This window comes from Falco cherrug, chromosome Z (assembly GCF_023634085.1).
Source record: "Falco cherrug isolate bFalChe1 chromosome Z, bFalChe1.pri, whole genome shotgun sequence".
NCBI lineage: Eukaryota > Metazoa > Chordata > Aves > Falconiformes > Falconidae > Falco > Falco cherrug.
The window spans coordinates 80,133,113-80,158,929 of NC_073720.1; the positions used below are offsets into that span (position 1 = coordinate 80,133,113).

Consider the following 25,817-nt stretch of genomic DNA (forward strand, 5'->3'; position numbering starts at 1 on the left):
TAATGACCTTAACTGGTCAGACCAGAGTAGACTGGGTCAGTTTTTGAACAATTAGTATATGTACAAAGTTCACATATCTTTTATAGCATTAATATACTATTTGGCCACCGTATGATCAAATCCAAGATTACGCGCAGGAAAATTTAACTATGGGTAAAACTATAAGTCCCTTTGAAGAAACCTATATATCCACCTTTCTCTTAGCTGTTTTTGCTAAAGCATGGTATGGAACACAGTACGGAATATCCCTTTGGTCAGTTGGTGTCAGAGGTCCCAGCCTCTTGTGTACCTCCAGCCTACTGACCTTTGGGCAGTGACATGGGAGGTTGGAGAGGCAGCCTTGTTGCACTGCTCAGCAGTAACCAAAACTTCCATGTGTTACGAACACCATTCTAACCAAAAATACACAGCAGAGCACTACAAGGGCTGCTCCATACCATCCCAGACTGAACACACACTTGCAGTGGTACCCACTGTAAACTGAGCTGTGCACCTTTTCATGAACTCTGTCAAACAGGTAGCTTTGTTTCTCTTCGTTTAACATTTCAAGAGTGATAAAGGCCAATGATTCCAAATAAATACCCAACATATCAGCACTTCCAGTTACTTCTGGATTTAAGACTACGTCTTACCTTCCACCAACTGTTTTGAACTTTTCTGGGAAGTACTATATTAAAGTGGTTGTCATTGTGGCATTCCTTCAAAACCGTTCCATGGACATGCAGTGAAACTAATAAATTAGGAATACTTTGATGAAAGAATATCCCTTTTTCTTTTACTTAAGTAAGATTTTTTTTCCTTGCATTGGCAAACAATATCACATAATCTATTCCTGGTCAGAGAATACGCAACACCCAATGAGGAGGACAGGAATGTTTTTTCTGCTGAAATACATAGGTAATTGATTTACCATGTTGTCCTCGAATTGAGCCAGTCTGTCAAGATTCCTTCCCAAGTTTTCAGCCTGACAATGTAGTAAATAATAAAAAACATTATTTCAGAAAGACCTAAGTGTATCTGATGTGTTATTAGCTACACAACTCCTCCAAAAATACTAGAAAACAGGAACTTTCAGCACTGTTAGTGCAAATGTGAAGTTAAAAAACCCTAAGTGATAAGTAAAATAAAGGGTAGAAGTGAAATAATAAAGCAGTTAAATATGATCAAAACTTGATTTATAATTTTAAGAACTGCAGAAATGTTTTCACAGGGGGAGAAAAAATCTGAGAGTAGTAACCTTTCCCTATTGCAAGCAGTGCTGAAAAGGCAGCATGATGTGCTGCGTGAAGAAAACAAGAAAAAGAACACCTTGCTGCGCTCCAGAGAAAAAAGTTGTGGAGAAGGCTAACCCAAGCAGGTATAAAAGCACCAAGCAGCAGAATAACAAAGTTTAGCTCTGAAAGAGTGCATGGAGCTAGAGTCTGCCACAGCTGCTCAAAACAGTTTCACTTTCTCATCCCAGCAGGAAGCACCTCTGCCTCCTGTGGCTGAGAAGAAGATCCTTCCGCACCAGGACAAACCCACAGAACAAGGGGCCGACTCCTCTAGAATGCTTTAGAGCATGCCAGCAAATAACATGCTCATGTCATGTTTTTGTGATTTCTGTAAATTCCTGTTTCCCAGTATGAACTCACATAGCTTGAGACACTGCCTTCTTCTAGGCAAAACGTCTCCATATATGTCTCACAGAAATTAATCCTAACGGTGGTCATTTCTTTCCTTTTCACATTAAATAAATTTCTTCTCTTATCAATTCTAATATTTTCTTTTAATAAATCAAAATTTTCTTTGTTCTATGTAGGAAAAAGTTTGTCTTCCTTATAGAGCTTGTTTACATGCATTTTGATTAAAAAAACAAAACAAAGCAAAGAGCCCAACCATATGCTGTCACTACACCAAACTAATATCAAAAGAGGATTAGTATCAAAGGCATAACTTGCAGTGCTGTTCCTTTTGTTGGACTTAATTGCAATGAACAGTAACATAGAAAAATAAACACATTAAAAACCCTATGTCCTCACCAAACCACTCTCATCTGCTTTGAATTTACTTTATATGGGTAGAAGAAGGGGTTCCCTCCTCGAACACCGGGATGCTGCTTAATAATAGCGCATATGAATCATACGTTTTGTTACTGCTCGGTAGTAACAGGACAGCACTGATTTAAGCCAAGAGTTCTTGTGTTTTGTGTTCTGATGTTAAGTGCCAGGACAAAAATACCAACAAAGGATGTTCAAAAAATGGGAGAGACCTATGGACACTAACAAAAATTCTAAATCACAGAGAATGTTTCAGAGCACAGAGGAAATTATATAATAATAAAATTATATAATTTAGAAGATTCAAAACACTGTTTAACTGGGTCAAAAGAAAGGTTCCATAACTAACTTTCCATTTATTTTTTTTCTGTATTAATGATGCTAAAATAAGCAGTTGAAGTTCCTTTGTGAATTTACATGAACATTAAATTACTTCACTGGTCACTAAACTGTTTCAGAAATTACCATCATTCAGAGAGGGGTGCTTTATAACTGACAACATAAAAAAAACACATGTGGGTTTAGCTTGATTTCTGCCTTCAGTTAAGCCAGTGAACATATATATTAAAAGAGAAGTACCTTTTGAAGAGCAGCTCCAAAGTCTGACTGTATAATTTTGCATGCATTGTGTATCTTAGAGATATTTTTGTGTTTATGAATTATTTGCTTAAAATATGTTGATTATATGTCACTGTAAACCGGCACTTTAAGAAAAGCCAAAACAGCTAACTGAAATAAAGCCACTTGAAATACTGATGGTATATGTACAAGAGTGACCCATGGCGCTTTTGTGTAAAGATGTTTACACTTTATTAAGCAGCAGCAGAACTGGCAACCATTTCAAGTAGCGATTAGACATCAGCAACCATATGTTGTTCATTTGCGTCCCCCAGCTGAGCAAGACAGCCATTGATCTCATGCTGGGTTCAGTCCCTGCCCTCCTCACTTCCCCTCTTTAGGCTCAGGGACTTATTTTGCTTCCCTGAGCAAGGCAGCAGGCAACCTGAGGGTGTGGGGTGCAGGGCAGGAGGGGGTGAGGCACCGCGATGCTCACAGCTGGCAGAAGCTAGCCACTGGGGAAAGGCTGGGGCAACTCGCACCCTCCGCGGAACAAGCCTGACAAAAGCCTCCTCTAACAGTTTCTCCTCTCTTTCAATCATGCTGTCCCTAACAAAGAATGTGTTGAGTGATTCTCATTGAGAATTTATACTTGATTTTTATTAGACTTTTTCATATAAATAAGGAAAAATAAGGGCTAATAGGCCCTTATGAAGTCCAACCCATTTATTTTATATACAGATTCAGATCAATGTACCCGGCATAGTATCCTTTAAAGACAGTTCCTATTATCACCTCCATTTAGTTCAGGGACAAAGATGCACGTTGCTTTGCCACTCTGAGTCCCACTGCAAGACCCTCAGTAACACAACACTTTTGCTATAATGACGCAAAAAGAAGTGGAAAAGAGCCTCTTTGTAAAACCAGCAAATATCTACAGACTCTTCCAGTTTTAAGTACCCAGAAACAGCTAAGGGCAGTCTGAACATGCCAATTTGGCAGGCCCAAACCAAGCTTTTCCAATAGATGTTGGTTTTCTACAGTAGGATCTGCCTCATAGTTTTCTATCTAGAAGCTCAGAAAATAACCCTGAGCAGAGCTGCCGTGACAGATTAATTGCCTCTAGAGGCTTCTCAAGTGGGATCTCTATGTGCTTAGGGGGTACATTGGGAAAAACTTTTAATAATGTGACTTTTTTCTTCCTCCATTTCTGGATATAGATTTTTCTTAAAGTTCAGGTGTAAGTTTCCAGCAGTTAGCACCCACAAATCTGACAGCATGACCATTTATTACCTCTAAACTGAATTTAGGACTCTCTCCAGGGTCAGTGATATGTGATGTTTGGTAAGTAAAAGTACTGCAAGGGAAGCATGCCTGTTAAATCCTGATGCTTTATGTAAACAGTTGGAAATGGACAATGCCCCATGCCTCTGGCTGATTCCCCCTGCCTGTCAGTGTTTAAGAGGCATTTGGACAATGCCCTTAAAAATATGCTTTAACTATTGGTCAGCCCTGAAGTGATCAGGCAGTTGGACTAGATGATCATTGTAGGTCCCTTCCAACTGGAACTATTCTATTTTTTCTACTCTGTTCTAAAAATAACCTAAAGTCCCTGCAGTCTAGATGCTGGCTGGAGTAATACACAGCCCTCTTTCTACCCACGTGCCTACGGGAGATTTCCCCCCCTGTAGGGATCACAACACGGGGAGGGTAGACTCACCATAAATTGGGGTCTGGATGCCATCAGGGTGTCTCCTTGGTTAATATCTTATATATGGTAGCAGAGGGTCTCCCATGCTTCCTTATATGGCTAGCCAACTGTGAAGGATAACTATTTGTTCTTAAAAAATAAATAAGCAAGATGTAATTACAGACACATTGTGTTTTCTGGCTTTACTATACTTCAGTAGCAAAACTCTGCCCGGAGGTTAGTCCCCTAACACTGGTCTGGAGATCATCTTGAGGGGTTTTTCCTTTTCTTCTTCAGTTAAAATGCACTACATGAAGCAAAGACCACAGTTTAAAACAGTTAAACTGTTAACAGTAACCTGAGTCATGTTTATAGAATTAGTGGCTGCGTAAGCAGCTCAAAAAGCAGGTACGCTAAAAATGTAACCTCTAGCTGAAGGCTGGTGATGGTAGATGGTTATACTTTTCCCCAGTACCTCCGTTGGTAGCCTGCATGCCATCTACACTCTCAAGAAAAAAGCAGAGGTTTACGTGCAGAAAGATCTTCACAGGACTGTGGGATCTCTCTTCATTTACTGTTTAGAAGAGCTACTCTAAGATGAAGTCTGGTATGATATAAAAGAACATTTAATTCAAGTTTTGCCAGAAGCTTTTAACACATAAAGAGAAATTTGCTCAAAACAAACTGAGCATTCTTCAAGGGCTAACAGGTAAGTCCCCTAGTATTTCTATTATTTGTAACCTGTGGTATTAAAGAAATGCTGGCCTTATTTAAATATATGTGACAATTTTTGATTCAGATTCCCTCTAAATGTTAAAATACAGCCCAGAGAATGATGAGTTCAGTGATCAATATAATCTATTGTGATACAGGTATCTTTAACTGCTGCTTTCTCTGCGCAAAGGGCTTCATAATTACAGAGCAGAAGAAGGTTTCCCCCTCTAACAAAAACAGAACGCACAACCTGTGGATTTTGTTGTGCGAATGGAAAGATTGAAGTTTGAACCCACAATAATCAATGTGAATTAGTAAACAGCATAGGCTATAACAAGCAGTAAAGATTTAAGATGATTCCACTTGAAGACAGGACTTTTCAGACGCCTGTAATAAAACCATCATGAGCATGCCAGCTGACATAGGTTATTAAACAGCATTAAATAATCTTTTAGTAGTTGTAGTTTATCTGTTCTGTACAGACCTACCTGATCTGTAAACAAGTGGGGGAAGGAACTGGGTCACTAGCGCTCTGAGCAATCACTTAGATTAAAAACAGACAAAGAAAAATACATTAAATATGCCAAAAAGATAAGGATCCTAGAACTGTGACTAACCTAAAGCAATAACATAGATTAGGTATTAAGTACAACTTTTAGTACGCAAACAGTATTGTAAAAATAAGTTCCGGAGTGTGGTTCAAGTATTTATAGATTTTAGTTATATCCTGCTGCCACGGACTTTGTTCAGGGGTACAAACTGAACTGCTTTCTCAAACACAGAAACCTCCTTATCTAGCTAGAATCTCTGCTCAGTTGTTCCGCCAACATATGAAAATGAACTGCAGACGAAGTCTTTTATTCCTAAAATAACTGTTATTCTAACTGTCTTCACACAAAAATGACTTAAATAAACTGATATTTATTCTGGAATAGAGCATCTGCATATGAAAATAGCCTGAAAAATTACTCTGTAATGCCTCCTTCACTGTTTTGATACTTGGTGACTAGAAGCTGTGGTGAGCGCTAAAGAATATAATGTTTTCTGTAACAGTTTCATATAATTTCTGACATATAATGAGAATGCAGAACACATTAACTTCGTCTCAAGTAAGTGGGTTTGCAGATAGTAGTCAAAACACAGGCTTAGCAAAATTTCTAAAAATACAAAGTGATTCAAGCTTAATCCTTTAAAAGGACCTCTCAGATGTTGTTAAAGAGGCTTGTATTAAAACAGTAATGTAGACATAGGGGTTTGTATTTAAAAAAATAACTAAACACTATCTGTATTTTCTCTAGTAAATTAGTTCCCTGTGCCCAAGGCTGGGTTATGTAGGTTCATATGGTCTAATTCCTGTTTCTTGACGAGAATCTCCCACCAAATGCTAAAGGAATTTGAGCACACAGTTGTATACTGTCATAGTGTCAGCTGCTTTTTGCATGTTTCTTAATTACTTACAATTTGAAAGATTAGTTTTGTAAACTAGTACCAGGGGGCCCTAGGAATAAAGTACATAAATATATTCCATACTTTGGGCACCAGTTCGATCATACTTGTACTTATCACACTTAATAGCTTCAAATGTCTGATATATATTCATGGAACATTAAAACCAGTTTGTTAAGCTGAGAATGGCTATCCCCTTATTCAAAGTAGAATAGAAAGGTTCTCTTTCTGTTTTAAACTCACCTGCTATATTTTCCATCAATACATAAAATTATTTACGTCGTTTATGAAAAAGGTGGGGAAAAATGGGATGTGAGACAGTCTTTTCATTTTACAACACTTCAAATATTTCAAAACCGATCTCTACTTCAAAAATCTTCAAGCTGTGTATAGGAATTAAAGAGGTACTTAATTTGTCATACCCAAAGCACAGCCAATAGCCAGTGAATTGGACTCATCACATCCAGACACAGTGAATTTTAAGCGCTGTAGATGTTCCAAAGCTACAATAGGTAAAACAAGTTGTAGCTTTCAAATGCTGTGATTACAAAGGTGTAGCAGTGTCCTTGTGTTCTCTTATTTATACATTCTCTAGCTAATTCTTTCTAACAGTTTTAATGTTATTTTAATAGTTTTTGGTATTGCTATGCATAATGATCACAGGGTTGACTGGTGACTCATATCCCTCTTGAGAGAAGCTCCAGGCCACAAGCTTGCCTCTCACTTTGTATGGATCCCCTCAGTCCAAAAGTCTCTAAACTGCATCCCTGGGCTTTTACTGAAAACAGAAAAAATATCCAAAATAGCCCTGCTCTATCATACTTGAAAAGGAACAGAAATGCACTCACTAGTAACTCATTTTCATGGAATCTATGGGCTGGACTGGATTTGCAATCCAGTAAAGTAAGCCAGAAAGACAAGAAACAACTCACAGACTCCTGGTTTCATGAGACACAAGTAAACATTCCAGGAGGACGACATCCAATGTCCTGGGGTAGATGGTGAGAGTACAGAGGCAGGGGACTGACTCTTGTCATCCACCAAAAACTGCATTTTAGGTTGGGACATGATAATGCATTTCTGCATCTGGCCCTTTCCTCTGAAGGTGACACATATACTTCAAGCTACTTGTAAAGCCTTCTCCTCGATTGAAATACTGTGTTTTCCTTCCCATGATGATGATGATGTAGAGGCAATGACTTAAGGCAAGTCTCATACCAGATTTAAGGTCAGACTGGCAAATTTATTCCCACAGGATTAGAGTCAGTCATGCAGATGTGGAACAGGCCACACACAACAAAGGGTCTGAAAGTAAAATAGTACTTTGTACATAGTACATAGTAAAAATTACTTCCTGGGTAGAAGTGCCCAGTTAAAAAAAGAAGGCTTACAGTAGCTGCAAGAAATAAACAGAAGAACTTGGAGAAATAAAAGAATCCAGTTTAGGGTTTAGCCTAAATCTGGCAGGGAACATACAGAACAGGCCCTGCACTAAAGGAAATCTTCAGGGTTCAGACAGGAACATTGGGTTTAGAGTATATCTTACTAAAGCAAAAAGGCCTTTCTGTGCCTGGACTGCAAAGAGGCGTGGGACAGACTAACAAGTCTGAATCAGTTCTGCAAATCCCTAAGGAAAAAAGGCAACTGGAAAAAGAGCCAGAACCTATGGCTTCACAGCATGAATTTCTCAAAGCCTCATCTTGGTATGAACGAGGCAGCTCACGGCTACCAGGGAACTTCCAAGTTCTCACCTGAATGAGGAAAAAACCCTATTGCATCAGAGTAAAGCTGAAGTTGTTGTTTGGTCTATTTCTACATCCTGAAGTTGTAGGAATGTATTTTAAAATGAAAGTTCGGACTCCAGAGTATAGTTCTGTCATAAACCATTTCCAAATTGCATGACTTTATATTGCAAAGATTCACCCTCGGGGGCGGGCTGGTAAAAATGGATCTGCACAGGTTTCCTAGCAGTGCCAATCCAAATGGCTGGGCTAATAAGACCACCTAGAGCGAGATCATTATTTGTATCAGCTGTAAGCAGCTTCAAGATTCTTATGATTGCTGGGCATCAGTAGGGAGGCTCTAGTTATGGTTGCTACTTGATTGAAGAGATCTGACAGTGCATGTGAGAGAGGCTGCACTGGACAGCCAGGACAACCTCAGGGAAACCAGGATTGTGTTAACATCCAGCAGAATTTGAACCCAATTTTTTTTTTTTTTTTTGTAATTAACGTGCCTCTGAGGCTAAGCTGTTATGCAATAAATTTTGTTAAATAAATATAATAAATTGTTCCTGTTTTCTTCAGTATTACTTGTTATTCAAAAAGATTAACTTCTGGCCTTGGTGCAGATTCCACTTATTGTGGCAACAGGAAGGAAAAACCTACTGAAGGAAAGGGGGAATAAGGCAGATAATAATTACAAGATGGAGAGTGAATAAGACTCCTCATCTCCCATTTTTGTTTCATTTTTTTCCACATAAAGGCTTAACACCGAGCAACTTCTGTCAGACAGCCATGAGATGCCTCGCCCAGCAAGCGCCTCCACCCCCAACACCTCCTCTCCAGGAGTTTTGCTCCCAGCCACAGCAGCACTGCTTCAGTTCTCAGCAGCTCCTCTGATTATCTGATAGCTGCCAGATACTGCAGAACACCTTTGGATAAGAAGGTCACTACCAAAGGCTTAACAACTGCCTTTTTTAGTGCAAATACTTTAAATTGTTTTATTTTAGTTCTAATGTTACTTATAAATTCTTACGACTTTAGTAGTGAAGAACCACTACCCCCCCAAGACACTTATGTTTAATCCACTGAATCTGCATTTAGTAATTCTAATTACATGATCCACTAACCCTACCTTGTAAGAAAAACAAAGCCCGTTCCCAACTGGGCAGTAACTTTTGAACCATCTTCTGTTTCATTGTGTCAGAGTGAAACCAGAAAAAGTTACTGGAAAAAATTTGAGTTAATTTCCAAACTAACCTCCTTGCACAAAATTTGCTTTTAGACAAGAAAGTATTTCACAGGTGATTAAGATGCTATGGAATTTTTAAGTTCAAAAATAATGTTGTCTACTTAGTTGTCTTTACTTACTACTCTAGAAGGTAGTTCTAGAGCAGTAAAAAAAACTTGTCACATACAATCACCATGCCTTTTTTTTTTTTTTTAATAGTAAAACTGATATCCAGACCATTCTATGTACCACTAGTTGACCGACAAAAGAGGCTGCAAGAACAGAAAATGTTCTATGATTTTGCAGGATATACACTGTCTAATGCAGTGCAATGGAGAATTCTCTTTACATGATAACTTGGGTACAGCATTCAAAATGAGAGGAATAAATATCCATGGCTTAGTATTTTTTTCTGGGAGTTTTTAAACACTGAATATGCTCCTGCCAATCATAGCACAGAGACCAATCTTGTCCTGGTAGGACAGAGTCAAACAACTTCAGATGTACGTTCTTTAAAAAGAGCTGTTTGTGAGCTGATAGCTGCCTAGCCCAGTTTACATTCCATCCCTGAGGTGACTGCAGCTCCTCTGCAGCTCTGTCGCTGTAAAACTGAGAGCTGTTTACATTTAGCAGGCCTAAAACAATGAATATTTCTCACGGATGTTTGGTAATTCTGCAGGCAAAAAGAGCAGAGACAGAAAACAGAGTTCTGAAAACCAGCTTGGTGGAGTGCAAGCTTAAATCTCATGCTCAAGGAAAACAGGCTGAGCAGAATGGCTTTGTGTATGGATGCTTATATAAGGAAGCAAATACCTTCTCTGCTTAACTGATAGTTCTAAAGCAATTAATCACCAATTTACTTTCAAGATGGAACAAAAGCACTTTTTCTACAGCCCCTTTTTTTTCTAGGGACATGGTATTATCTTCCTTACCCTTGATTGCAATACAAGCCAGACACAAAGAATGTTTTTCTTAAACAGTCACACATCTCCAACCTGTCTCCTTTTAGAGATTGTTTCTGTATTTAGTCTCAACATTTCACTTGTTCCTATCAACAAGGATGTTAACAACAGGGATGTTTTTGCTGTGACCAGGTGTTTCAAGGCCTTCCTATGCTCAACTATACTAATAATAGCAAATGCCCTCCTCAGACCCCTCCCATGTGATAAATTAATCAACACCAGAAGTTCAAATGTGAATAAAGTGGCTTATGCACATTAATTTATTAACCAAGATTACCTCATCACCATGTTTTACTTTTCTGTTTCTTCTTAATATGTTCATGTAGTCAATTGCTATCACTGAAATATCATCTGAACTCAAAACTTGCATTGATTCTGTGCCACCTACATACTGCATTTGGGGATGTGCTTGCATTTGCTTGCATTTGCTTCTTGACAGCAAAGAAAATCGGATTTTGTCATTTCAAGGAAAACAACGTAATTTCCTTAGTTCACCTCCTCTGTGCCAGCACCTTCCCGTGCTCTCCCTCTCTGCACCTCCCCATTCTGCTGCCCACCTCCAAAGGCTATGCCTGCAAAATTGTGTCCCCAGGCCCCCTGGCACAGCAAGGACAGACCTTCTGCCATGCACGACCATTACCCATGTTGCATAAGATCAGTTTTAATTTGTATTGTATCTTGCTCACAGATGTGATTTCATCTGTCTTATGCTTTCAGTCAGCTGAATATGAGCTCGCCCCAGATCAAAAGCTGTATAGTTTGGCTAACATTGTGTAGTACTTGAGAAAGTTAAGTCTTGCTGAGAGGCTGAGTCCCACATTAGTTTGAACACAAAGCAACTCTAACTGCAGCTGAACGTTTTTTGTTCAGGGCTGGCCTCAGTCCAGCTTGAAGCATGAGAAGTGTACGTTTATGTCTGCCAGGAAAGGACTACGCAGGCATATTCTTGACCTCCAAGGCCTGAAGAATAAAATGTCACTGTATAAGATTAGGGTCACAGGCATGGGTTTTTGGTTTTTTTTGCATTGCACAGCCTCTTGGATGGAAATTCAGGGAAAAGCATTAGGCAAGAAAGAAGGTCCCTCTCAAAATCTCCCAGCAATTGCAGGCTGCCACTATGGCCCCTTTGGGTCACTGGCAACTTACAAAATTTGCAGTGAAGCAAAGACATTCAGTGACATAGTAAATTTGTGTAAACCATCTAATGAGCAAAAAAATGCAAAAGTCTGAGGACACCATCCCCTTCTTCAGTTCTTCATCACTAAAAATGTTTGCATATTAGACCTACCTAGTTTCTCCAACTGTATTAGTTGGTGTAATAAAAGATATCTAATCCTAAAAATTTTGCTGTGAGCAAACTGCAGCTACAGCAGTATTACTACATGAATCATGCTATGATTTAGCGTATCCTTATGAACATCTATATCTCTGCTTTTCATTTGACTGGATGTAAGTGTACAGCAAGAGAATACAGAATCTGGCAAATAGATTAAAACCTCAGGTGTACAGTTTATGCCAGGCTGAACCTTTCCTACACAGACCCAGTAGCCTGACTGCAGATTTTCCTCTGCTTTCCTAATTTGCACATAGCCAGCAACCAAGCTCAGAATCTTACTTGAAAGCAAAATGAATGGAATTGAAAAACAGAAGTTCTACCTTTCACTCCATGTGATTAGTCATTTTAATCTTTTTTATTACAAAGTAGTAATTAATACTAAAAAAAAAAAAAAAACCAAAACCCCAAAACCTATGTTTTACAGCGGTTTTGTGTCTGCAGTGCAAATTTTGTACCTAAGGGTACAAAAATTAGTATCCGTACAGAACAAACAAGCCCAAAATTTTGTGAATACTTTTTTCTCTCCAGTCTCAATCCTGTTTACTTAATACTTTGCTTTCTGGTTTCTGTAGCATATTGCTACTATTGTGAATGCTCAAAATACAGCATTAATTCAAAACGGTTTAGAGACTGTAATATAGGATTCCCTCTCACTCCCTCCTTAGGTAAATTAATTGTAAAGAAAGTCCACACAGAATAGGTACAAAACCCCCACATGAATGAATTTTAAGAAAAGTCAGTCTTTTGAGCATTCCTGCTGGCCCGTGGGTAAAGACTGCCTCTCAGTGGGCATATCTGTTCAGCCTGAAAGTGAAAGTCATCTAATTAAGTGGAAATCCCCCATCATCATACGTGTTTTACTGTTTTTTTCACTGTCTAAATTGAACACATGTGAAAGGAGATTGTCATCAAGCACTTCCCAAGAAATGCAGCAAGTTGTACGATTTACTATACTTTTGCATATTATCGTCACTGGAATTCCTATACTGAAAATAAGGGAGGCCTTTCTGGGAATAGAAAGGACTTTTTGTTCAGCTGCACACATTAAAAGTTCTTCATATTAAAATTTACTTTGGCTAATTTATAACTGATGTTCTCTCTCTCTCCCCTGCCCCCACACGCCGCACCACCACCACCCCCCGCAAAAAAAAAAAAAGAAAAAAAAAAGATGGATGTCAACAGAGGTCTTGATAAAGGTCCTATACTTATCATTTTACCAGGAGCATCAACTCCTTGTCCTGTAACCAAGACCATGGGTAAACAGCACTGCTCTGCTCTCGAAATCCCTAACTTGCACCAAATCTCTTTAAAACAGAATTAAGGAACATTTGCTTTGTCCAGAAAGTAGAAAACTAAAATTCAAAAAATTCCACCCCTCAGGATTTGATATATAAATGAAAAACACAAGGCAATCACTTCTCTAATACTCTGATGGTAATGAGTATTTGAAAACAAAAGACAATTCTGAAGAGATTATTATTCTGAGCAAGCTAAAGACCAAGCAACTGTTTTTACCTTTGATAGCATACTGTGCTATTTGACAGAGCAATATATGTTATTTCCTGTTGAAGTAAGCAGTCAACAGTTAATGCCATAAAACTGAGATGGAAATTAGTATGCTTTTATAAATACATTGGCATTTGTCCTGTGTTCATTTTGTCTCTGAATTATGATTTTTGTTTATCATGTTTTTCTTACACTAATGTCTATCTCTGCTCCAATAATGCAGAGACTTGCAGACTTTCATTATGTTATCTTCAATCTCATAAACCATCTTACTCTCAGTAGGCAATTTTGCAAATATCTACCTTCATTCAAAGTGGCTTTTGTTTTTCATTATATTTAAACAACACTGCAGAACACACCAAACAAAACCAATACTGCTGTTTGCTTTGGGCTCTGACTAAATGATGCAGGGAGAGATGGTTGGCACAGAGGTGGGAGAGGGGAAGAGACATTAAGAAAAAGGTTAAGGGTGAAATAAAGTTGCAGAGGATCAGAGGAATGTTAAATTAAGAGTCTGCAATACAGCATTTTTAGAAAGTTTGAATCTGAGAAGAAAAGTCACGGTTTACACTCCTCAGGAAGATAAAATCCTTGAAGCCCCCCTGTTTTCTTGAAAACCAGCTCTTTCTAGGCTCAAGTCTTGTGACTGCAAGACATGTCTTTGAAATGGAGGCTGCTTGTATTCTTTGTACAGGATGGACATAACCAGTTTATGAACTGGCATATCCCAGGAGGTTAGCAAGCCAGAATACTTGGAAGAAGAACATATTTTTAGCATATACTCACATTAAGACATTGCTGCACAGTGCAATCTCAAGCTCTATGCTCCAAGAGCAATCAAACAGGTTTCCATTTCTTCTGTTCTTCTGAAACCTCTTTCCTCTAGGCCTGAACTGACTCTAACAAAGGAATTCAGTCAGACGAGTGAGCCATGAGTCACAGGGGAAGCTGACTTGAAAATGAGTATTCTCTGGCTTCCCCTTTTCTCTCCCTTTTCACACCACCTTCCCTGACTTAAAGTTCTTGATTTCTTTTCTTCCTGATATCCAGCCTAACAACCAAAACATTTCATTTAAAATTATCTTTAGGAATGGAAGAAAAATACATGGAAGAATAAAACCACCACCTGGAAATACAGGAAGAGGCTACAAAGAAAGAAGCCAGAAGTCACTTCAGATGACGCAGAGGATTAATATTATTCATGCTTGAAGGAACCACACAAAAAAGGTTACTCAGCCCTTAAAAGCTATGACAATACTCAGAAGCAGTACCATTGCATGCAACAAGTTAGCATTTGAGTTGTGACAGTTACTTTCCATGTCTAAATCAACCTAGTCTGTTGTTAAATTGACTGTCCTCCAAGAGGATAAGCTTGTTTGCAACGTGACAGGGTGTTCAAAACTCTGCTGCAGCTCAGTTAAAACATGGCACATTCCCTCTTCCCTCAAAACCATTATTAATTAATTATTAGTTGAGTGATAATCGTTAAAGTTTTAACTCCCAATATGTTTTTCTGCTTTGACAGAATAACGTTGCAGGACAGCTTAAGTCACAACATTGCCATGCTGATCGCAGCAGTGAGACTGCACTTGGCACCTATGCTCACCAGAGACATGCCAGTCTTTGTACGTAGAGGCTCGACAGTATTTTTGTTTGGGAATGTTCAGTGCTTTCCATGGGAATGAACTGCCAAGTATCAGCCAAATTAAAAAATTCTACACTTGTCTTAAAATATTTCTGCTAGATAATCAGACAGCTGTGTAATGAAATGTATTTTAAACCAGGTATAGAAGCAATATTATTAGATTTATTCAGCCACTACGTTTAGATGTTTTTCACATTATTCACATCATTGCAGAGAATTAATTCACAGCTGCAGTCTGGTATGTCAGTTTTGAGATGCTGTAATAAATGTGTTACAAGTGCCACCATACAAATACCTTACATGCTTTTAATGAAAACTTTTATTTTCTTTCCTTTTCAGTTTTAATATCCTTTTATGTGTGATTTAAAGTAAGGAAAAGTTGCATAGAGCTATTACAAAGGACTTTGGTACCGTTTGCAAGCAGAAGGTGGAAGTAACAAGACTACTGACTGCTGGGAGACAGCACTTTTCAAAAGAGTGGGCACTGGGTCTCAGTAGGTGGTGCTGTGGGTAGAAAATACTACTCCAGCTGTCAGCAACAGACAGGAATTAATTCAGCTAAAAAGAGATTCAAGAATAAAGTTTATAAGTAATTGGTATAAATTCAAATATCTGAAGTATATATGCAGGAGGGAGGAGAAGAAAAAGTATGTGTTCCACTGCATTATCTTCCATTTCTCTCAATGATGAAACTGAAATGAATGCTGCATTAAAAAAAAATAAAATATCATGGAGGTATTAGCGCTGACAATTTCAGTATTAGATGGCTAATATATAACCTTATGCAAGCGTGACTTTCAAAGCAATTGCTCCTACCAGTACAACGTATTGTTAAAGACAGACAAAACTTGGTTTTTTTCTGCCTGAAGATGCAGGCTTTGTGGTCAAAGAAAACCTCCCTCCCTGGGTACACAGGCATGTTTTCCTAATGTGCACTGAACACAGGTATCAAATTAGGAAGTGAAATGATAAGAGCAAATGGTGTCATCAGTGCCAGATGAGTTTATCCCACCCACAATTTCAGTTATGCGTGAAATTCTTAAATTCCAGAGAAGATTTGCATAAAGTATGATTAGTTTATAAACACACTGTTGACTTTGAATATGGCTTTTGCTTATAGATCTACAAAATACAACTCATAGGTCCACTGCCTCTAACACAAGCCAATATAAACATTAGATTCCTGACCAGTGCTTCCTACTGCAGGGATGAAACAGTCACCACTCACTGAAGAACAGAGAGTTGTTTGGTGTGACAGTGAGCACAATCTACTCAGTTTTAACCTCTGTGGTGCTGTGTGACCTGCAAATAAGTCTTAAATAGTCAATGTTCAACAAAACTCCATTTTGTCCCTGCCCTCATCCTAGTAAATTATAATTGTTCTTTTATTTAAGGACGAGAAAAGTGGAAGTGCTCCTCCTGAATCCAGCATAAGCTAAACATTCACAGTTTCTAATAGTTACATATGAAGTTCCTATGGAGAAATGTTTTTCAGGGTAATCTGAAAACTATTTTCATAATTTTGTACAGTCTCATATTGGCATTTAATCTGTCTGGAGACAGAAGACTATGGCTGTTCCACTCATGAACTACCTCAGGTCATCGCTGAAGCTGAACATATGGTTAGTTCTTAAGATACATAAATTTACTGAAGTAGTTTGTATTTGGGGGGAGTTTTTTTCATTCCAGTGTACATAACAGAAAAACAAGAGGCTATCTGCAAAATTCTGTTTGTGCAAGAGGCTATCTGCAAAATTCTGTTTGTGAACATAAAATAATGCTCCTAAAAATAATTTCCTCCTCTCCCTTTTGCCCCCTGATCCTTCTCTGGATAACGGCAAAGCTACCAACGGAACTACTGGAATCGATCTCCCCTCCTTCTGTTCCATCTGATAAGAAAAAGGAAAAGTCTCCTTTCCTGTGGAAAAAGGATTAAAGCTTCTGGCTCCAGTATAATTTACATCTCCCTAAGGTGTTCAGCTACTGTCCTCACTCCTTTGTAAATTTACACATTGAAGCAAGAGGACATGTTTCTATGTAAGCACTGCAAGGGCCACTATAGGAAAAGCCTTTCTGACTTTATGGTTTCACCCCCTTACTCAAGGGAGAGATTTTTCAAGAAAATAATTCATTGTTTGAGTGCAGATTAATGGCATTGTTAATTTATAGAAAGGCATCATCAATAGTTTAAGAACTTTTTACTTACCCTGGTCAATCAGTAACAGATAAAGCACATTATGAGGGGGAACTGTGTAAGTGATTAATTCCAAATCTCACATAAACTTCTAAGTAGCACATGGAAAATTACAAGGTGTCTGCCCTGCGGTAAGAACTTAGCATCCTATCTACCATGGAAAAATCTAGGAAAATGGACAAGGAAATGAGAGAGGACTCTGCAGACACGCAGAATGTTTAACACTTTCAAGTAAACTGTTTTAAGAAACATAAAAAAAATAATAATAAGCATATTTACATTTACCTATATTAAATTTAAAAGTGGGTGCTATTATTGAAGGAACTTTGTTTAAACATTAACATCTTAACCTAACAATGAATATATAACATGATCAAGAAGAATACTGCTTACTCAAATACCAGCCCCAAACAACCCTTCACAGACTTGAATTTCAGCAAGTTACTCTCAGGCAGTGGAACTGCTTTAACAGAAAATTCAACAGAGCATTTCAGCTGTTGTCAATGGGAAGCTCTTAGAGATTAAGGTAGAAATGCCTCCTCAGAGTGGAATCTTTCAAAGAAAATTCTAATAGCTAGAGGACTAAGTTTCTGGAAAAGCAACTCAGAATGCAGGATAGATCTTAACTTTGGTTAGCATCTCAAAGACCTCATCAATCAAGGGATAATAGGATAACCAAAGGATTATAGAACTGTTAGACAAGATTTAGATTTTTTTTCACTCAGAATATGCTTATGTTTTGATTCTTTTCACATTGGAGTAAACAGAGCACTGGACTGGGACTGAAGGGCCCTAATTTTGGATCCTGACTCTGCCCCATCCTAACGTACTCACAGAGAAGTAAGGACGCTTCTCTTCTCTCACTTTCTCTATCTACAACACAGAGATTTCAAATATTTTTTTAAGCACTTTGCGACAGGCTGTGAAAAAATGACACATAAGTATTACATGCTGTTGCAATGCTTATTTTTAAAACCATCTGTCACTAGAAAGAATAAAAGAGAAGTTGTCATGCTTGAACCATGCAGCTGCATTTCAGACCTCTACTGACCTAAGGCTACAAAGATTAATAAGTAATACCATAATTATGAATGGTGGTTAAACAGCAATCTAGATTCCAAAGCCAAAATATACAGTTCTCTTTCATGTATATAAACTTGCCCCAAATTAAACAAACTAGCTTCAAAGGTCTACAAGACCAGAACTGAACTCTGCTACCTTTGCAGGCCACTTTATTTGAGAACACTGTCCTTGATGTGTTAAAGTTCACTGGGCTACATTCACACTGTTTGTTATTAAACATTAAATCTGATTCTGTGTAAAAAAATATTCTTTTTCTGGAATGTTACAACCTGTGCCAGAAGCTTACAATTTACAGCTCTACTGACACCATTTGAAACATCAGCCTATAAAAAGACTTAGAGTAGTATTTTCTAGCGGTGTTTTCACTTGTGTTTTCCCTACCATAGCAATCAGAAGACATCAAGGCCCTTCCACACTGGGATGTTTTCATCTGCCAGGCTCAGTTTCATCATATTATTTGACTCAGGAGACACCCAGCTGGCAGAAACTTTTTATGCCAACACGTATGATCTTTTTTTTTTTTTTTTGCCTAGAGGAGTTTTGACTATCTTTCCTATAGTCCCCTAGGCATCACTGCAAAAAGTCTATATATATACCACAGCAATATCAACAAAAAGGTATTAATGTCATGAGTCATGTCCACTATGAGAGAATAACGTTAAATTGCAGCAGAGGCTTTACTTGCGGAAGCTTTACTTGTGGAAGCTTTACTTGTGGAAGCTTTACTTGCAGAAGCTTTACTTGTGGAAGCTTTACTTGTGGAAGCCTTACTTGTGGAAGATGTGTTGTATGAACTTCATCCCAGGACTTCCTAGTACACCTCTAGAACTACTCATTACAGCATTCTCAGTTCACACATTTTGAAGCTGCAAGGTATACAGTAGAGTAGGGATTGATAGGGGCTGCAGAAGGAACGGTAAAACACTACAAGAGGATCTTGGAGAGAAGGTAGAGAAGTGACCCGTTTTGGTGGTCAGAGTGTTGTTAGCATTGGTGTCCCTACCTTATGGGTTCCCCTTGCTGAGCAGTATCAGCAGCCTGAAAGGCTCAAGCATGGTTGTCTTGTGTCGTTGCTGTTTGGCTCTCTACAACTCTGTAGAGTAAGGATGTTGGAATATTCTTTACTTTTCTTTTGCTATCATGAGAAAAGTACCTTAACAAACCACAATATACATGATCCGTTAGTACATGATCTAAGTGCAATAGGTAAATATTTGAGAACTTTCTATAAAGATACTTCCTATACAGTTTGCCAACTCTGCATTTCCAATGGCTGGTCTGGATCAATATACCAAGTTCCATGCATCAGAAACTTAGACTGAAATTAAAATTTTGAGCACAGTATTTCTATTTTGGTGTAACATCACCTGCCAATGAGAAAATTATTAACTAAAATTCTTCCAGAGAGTCCTGTTGTTAACCTAGAAATTTCTCGTGGAGGAAATTAAGTTAAGCTGATGTTATTCTGCAGAATGATTATTCAAGGGCAACACAGCGGTTGTGTTAGATATCTGACATGGAAGCTGTTGTGCCCTAATGGCCATTTATGTGGGTGAATCATATTGAGCAGACAGATTCTAATTATTCAACAAGACCAGAAAAGGCAAGTGAGCAGGAGATTCTTCCTTTAAAAATCTATGGTACTGTATTTTGGGTTGAGGGGCCAGAATGTATCTAAGTAAAACTTGATTCATTATCTAGTTATGTTCTTTATTACTAAGCCAAAGATACTAACTGCTGCCTACTGCTTCCCCCCATGTTTTGATAATTCCTCTCTTTCTCTAGCAGGTTGACTCACAGAAAGATGTCCTCTTCCAAGAAAACACTGACATACTGTATCTTCACCTGACTTGGAATCTCTGTTTTTCCATTGCTATGAATCTCTATTTCGCTGCTTTTAAATCTCTGGTTTCACTGTGATTTTCTATGGTTTCACCAAACCTGAATAAATGTGTAACACAAGCAAACTTTATTTCCCTGGTATAGATAGAGTTTATACATAACAGAAATGTCAATGCATAGCGGAGACACATCCTTCTTTCTACTGGTGTTTCATAGTTCTAACATTGTGAGCAACCATCAGATTTGTAATCTCTTCTAAAATGATGTAAGCTTTTTGAGCATGATCACAAATTCATTGAAAAATGAGGTCTGTTGAGAATCAAAATACTTCATCCTTTTCAATTACCCTGGTAAATGAAAAAAAAAATAATGTTCAAAATCCCTCCCATTTCTGCTTGTTTGTGTGATTAAAGCAGGAAAGTACAATTTACTTCTTATTTAAAGTTTCCCTTTATATTTCTTTCTTAATATTACATTTGGGAACATAAGCCAGGATCACACAGGAGATACCCATAAAGCAGCACCTCTCAGCTGCACAGGAAGGATTGATGGCATACTTGCCAAAGAAGCCAAAATGGGATTCTGTATGTTCTTTGTGAACAAGATTTCCTACATTTCTCCTGACTTCCAACAGAAACAGTTACTATTTGGTATTTGGAATTTGTAAAAAAAAGAAACAACAACACCCTTGATGATACTTATACAAAGCCAAGGAAAAATATCATCGTGGGCATACTTTGCCATCAAACGTGATATTCCCAGGTGTTTAGTAAACCATTATTATTCTACACTGTTTCTGTTTCCCGGGAAACACAGTAAGAACAAACGCAAAGTAGACCTCATCATGAACTCTGGAAAGATAGAAAGGTGACTTGCCTACACGCCCAACACGTGACTGCTGAATGAGAATGCTTGGGTCTGGAAATGCTGGCACATAGCTGTATTTACTGAGAATGGAAAAAAGTTATTAAAGCCAACACACAACTTCCAACCTCTCTGCCTGTGAACGATTATCTAAGATGCTCTTTTTAATTACTTTTTTTTCCTTTTGAAAACTGAACTATTCCTGGCTACAAAACTTACTCCATGCTCCATTTTTATCTCTCTCTGGAGTGTTTGCAATGAAAGTATGACAAAAAGGTTAGCCTCTGAACTGCCTGTTTGTTTGACCCACTCTAGGATTAGGTAACTCCTTTCCTAAGGAGTGAAAGCACTACTGTTGTGCAAAAGGATAGTGTCCTGATAGTACTTTGTTTTGTTGATGAAAAGGCCCAGTAACAGGCATACATCATACCCTCAAAAGCACTACATTTTATATAAATAAATAAAGACCACACTTGGTAACACTGGCAGCCTGAACACACTTGTGTTTTGTTTGCAGATCCCTGCTTGTACCTGCCCAAACATGGGCAAATTTCTGACTGACTCTTTCTATTTGATCCATATATCTAAGACACTGGACTTAGACCTATTAAGGTTCATCAAAAGCACCAGGGACCAAAAGTTCGTCAAAAGCACTAGCATGGCAAGAACAACATAACCAGAAATATTTGACAATACTTGACAAAAGGGGTTGGACAGACAACATTCAGTCTACTACACAGACTTCATTTGCCTACTGCCAGTACACCCCAAAGTGTAACGATCTGAGGCACATAACTCAGAAAACAAAAACAGCAAATGACTTTGCCTGTTGGATAGTTCAAATTGGGTTCACAACTGCAAAACCAACATCACAACAACATATTGCTTCTGTTGTAGTGAAGAAATGCACCTTCCCAGAAAGATCAGTTTTTCTCATTGGTGAAAGACAAGCTGAAACATACTGCTGTTAACAGTTTAGTGCTCCTGTCTACCACTGTCACCAATGTTATCACACCTAATCCTCAATAATGGGTTTTGTTTACTATTTCTGACTGGACAAACAGAGCATTAATGATAATCATCCACACTTCTGTAAAATTCCACATACTGGGATTTTCCATCAGTGAAATATTTAATCATAAAATTATTTGTCAAAATGAACACTTAAGCTATAGCTGGCAAGAAAGAAAAAAATCTATGCAAATATAAATTAATCCCTCCCGTGGGATATTTAGTATTCTAGATCAGCTAGGACACAGCAGACAAAGGTACAAACATCTAGGTCTTTCTCAGTAAACAGCACTAATTCATCTGACTACAGGTAGGTGACTACACAAATAATGAGCCACAAAACTCTTTATGCAGAGTTGAACAGCTTAACCTCAGAGATGGAGAGAGGCTTAAGCTGTATATGTCAGTTGCATAACCAGCACTAAAGAACAATTTTTCCCACAAAATCTTAAACCCAATACAACCTACATTATTATTCAGTAGAAAAGCAGTACAAGGGAAGCAACATCTAAGTGATGGGGTGACAATTATTTGTGGCGTTCTAACAAGCAATTGTCTGCTTTAAAGAGCTCTTTTAAACTGCAAGTTCAAGCTCTTAAAATAATTGAAGAACTGTTGCTTTGAATTCAAGCTGGTCACATCATGATTCAGCTCTTTCACAGTGTTTTACATGGCATTTTTAAAACAAAACTGCCACTGTGAAATTATAATTGTTTCAGTCCATGAGTATAATGTGTTTCTGAAGTCACCTAAGGCCAGATTTTCACTGTCTTATTGCCCTGTGTGAGTCATCCCTCTGGCTGCAGTAGCAAAATCTGCATTACTAATATATTACCAGCATAAGTATGAAAAGCTTAAAACGGCCTTCACTGCTTTATTTATCTGATATGCATATGTATTTCTGAGTATTTTATTACCCTTATATATTAATATTATACTGTGGGAATGGCTCAGATGAAACACATGGGACTGTACCTATACGCTGGAGAAAGGAGAAAAGTTACCGTGACCTTGCCAGTCATTTCTTGTACAGAGTCCAGTCTCACAACGGCAAGCCATCTGCTGCATGATAACACCTCCGCCATGGAAACTCCCTGTTTCAAACAGATTTCAGTAATTCTGCTGGGACTACAATAATGTAGGATTTCATTATGATGCTTTTGAAACAACATCAAGTGCAGAAGTCGTGAAAGTTACCTTCCGTGAAGGAAGTCTATCATACATCCAGATATCAGAGTTACATGCTTCTTTACATTGTTCTGCTCACAGAAAAGAAGTCAGAAAAGTGATTTAATCAAATAGCTAAAGGATTCCAAGGAACACTTTGGAATATCTAGCAGTGAACATTATGGTGCACCTTGGATTCCCAGCTGGTAAATGGCATTTCATACGCTGGAAGGGCTTTATGGGAGCTTTCTGGTTGCTGTGGGAGACTGCAGAGCATGATTGTAAGCTGACACATGTCCCAAGTGTACTTTAATTTTCATAATCAGCTATTTCCAGCTGTTATCAAAATGAGAAGGGGTAGACATATCATGCTAAGTCAGCTTTTTAAGCATCCTGCCACAGATTAATGGATTAATCTTGGTACTGCTCCTTATATATATATGGCTGGAGAATAACTACTCAAAAAGCTAGACTTTGTGGTATGCCAACAGCTATTGATTTTCAGGACTAAGTGTCACATTTTCTGATACTCCCTCTACTAAATGAGTGCACAAAGTCTGCTTTGAGAAACTGTAAACTTTGCAGGAAAAGCATGGACACCATTCAGTTTCAACATTTTCAGTACTCAAAATGGTTTACAGTAACAGTCATACATGAAGACAAATTTTCTTAAGGCTTATCTGACTGATTTGTATTGATGGATCTATGTCTCCTCTTTCTGACAAGCCTGGCAGATACATGCAAAGAAAACAGTTCACTTATACAATTAAATATAGATTTCAGGAAGCAAATTTAGCTACAATTTTTGACAAGTTCCTGCTTAGAATCACCAAAAAGATGCCATGCTTTTCTTGGATTTTTACAGTTTTCAGAAAGAAAACCCAAACAGAAGCATATTCTGTTTTCAGCCTTAAGCAAGACCAAGTAACACATCAAGAAATGATGAAACCACCATACGTATGTTTTTCTTATGAACACTTAATAAGATAATCAGCTGATTGCTACATAGTCCCAGGAAAATGAAGCACGTGCCCTCTATTGAGCAGAGGATATGTAATAGTCCTACATATTTTTCTTCACTCTGAAAGAGAAAAGCTAGCCTAAAGCTCTGCTGTTCACTAGGTAACAGTGTGCAAGACAGGCTGCTTGCAAACACTGCGCAGGGCAAGGAACATTTCAGAGTGGCAGCAGAGATAAATGTGTCCCGTATTCATATAGCCACATTCATAATTACAGCTAAGCGTGCCACGAAGAGTCACTCAGGAGACTGTACTACCTTGGGTGAGGCAGAAGCAGTTTCATATAATTGGTTACTCAAGGGATGGAAATGGACTTCCCCAAAGCAGCAGTATATATATAAAAAATAAATAAAATATTGGAGAACATCTATACATGATGGCCAGGCACGTAGCAGAAGGGAAACAAGATTAATTCTGTCAAACCAAAGGCCTGAAGTGCAGTAGATTTAGGAATGACTCTGGTTATCAGAAGTGCAAACTTCAGGAGGCTGTCTTCAAACACCTTTTTGAACACAATGGGATGGCAATTCCAAGCATTTATTATTTCTTTTTTGCTAACACAATTTGCTTCCATAACATTTGCATGTTCCCTCTTCCTGCCAATGTCACAAATTCCTGTCCTACATAATGAATGCAGGCAAATCTGCTTGGTCTTCGTAACAGGCAACTCTGTTATTTTCAAGCCAGGACCATTTTCAAGCCAGGACCACAATAAAATGCTTGGTTGTGATACATGTTATACCCATCACAGGGTGAGCACACGGGGCTCACGCTAAGTAGACTGGCAAGTACAGCAAAAAGAGTGTTAGGCAAAACAAGGTACAAGAAAGCGGTGGGGAAAGATCCTGTCTACGGAGGCAGAACAGATCTCACCAAAGCACAGCTTTTTGGGACAGACAACTGGAGCTAAGGAGAGGCACTGAACCAGGCTGTGGGTGAAGTCAGGAGGAATATGACTTGCTGCCTCTGACCCCACTTAGCGAAGGGCAGGACATTTTTGAAAATATAGTTTTAAAACTGCAAAGCTTTTATACTGAAAATCAAAGCAGCCTATAGCTGGTCTCCCTGCCAATGAGAGCTGGACACACAGAAGCAGTTGTCTTGTTGCAGCATTCCCCTGCATGCAAGTTTTATGCTATTTACTTAAAACTGTTTTAACGAATAGCTATTCACTTTAAGGTTACTCTTTAGTCTAGAAACACATTACTGCTATTTTAAAATCTGGTTTACTTCAGTATCTTACATAAGCATTCCACACACTAGAATGGAAGCCTGAGTAGTACTCCTCCTTAAGGTCAGCTTGTTGAGAAGCTAATGCAGAACAAACTCCAACCTGAAAATTCTTCTCTCCAGGTTTGGCTCCTTCCAGGACTTTTTGTCCTAGCATACCCATGCCCTACATTCCTCTGTTCAGATAAGCCACTCCTATCTCTGCTTCACCTGACATGGGAAAGAAAACGAGTCGCCAAAATGGCAGTGAGTCAACAAGACCCATTTAGCATCTATGTAAGCCTTCTATCAGCTACCACCTGGGAAAGGCAGGAAAAGGAGGTAGTTGCAATCATGCTTACTTGGGAATTTTCTTGCTTCTTACTGAACTGTTTTTAACTAGTTTACCTGTTAAGAAAACAAAGTTAATGGACCTAGAATTCCCATAACTGTACCAAGGTTAATGAGTCAGAGAGACTGCATCTATTTGCCTGTAAATCAACCACCTCCATCTTATTCTGTCAAATGCTCAATACTATATAATCAGCTTAGGGCTGCTTTTTTCATTGTCTTTGGGTTG

General features: G+C 38.4%; 1 protein-coding gene and 1 long non-coding RNA gene across 2 annotated transcripts in view; one reads left to right on the plus strand and one right to left on the minus strand.

The window, feature by feature from the left end:
- The window catches only part of ADGRV1 (adhesion G protein-coupled receptor V1), a 291,122-nt gene that overhangs the window by 94,643 nt on the left and 170,662 nt on the right, over positions 1-25,817 (minus strand). The window lies entirely within an intron of this gene.
- Positions 4,339-21,026, plus strand: LOC114017004 (uncharacterized). Its single transcript, XR_003561803.2, has 4 exons — positions 4,339-4,996; positions 14,292-14,430; positions 16,379-16,470; positions 19,914-21,026. It is a non-coding gene; the product is annotated as an uncharacterized LOC114017004 (long non-coding RNA).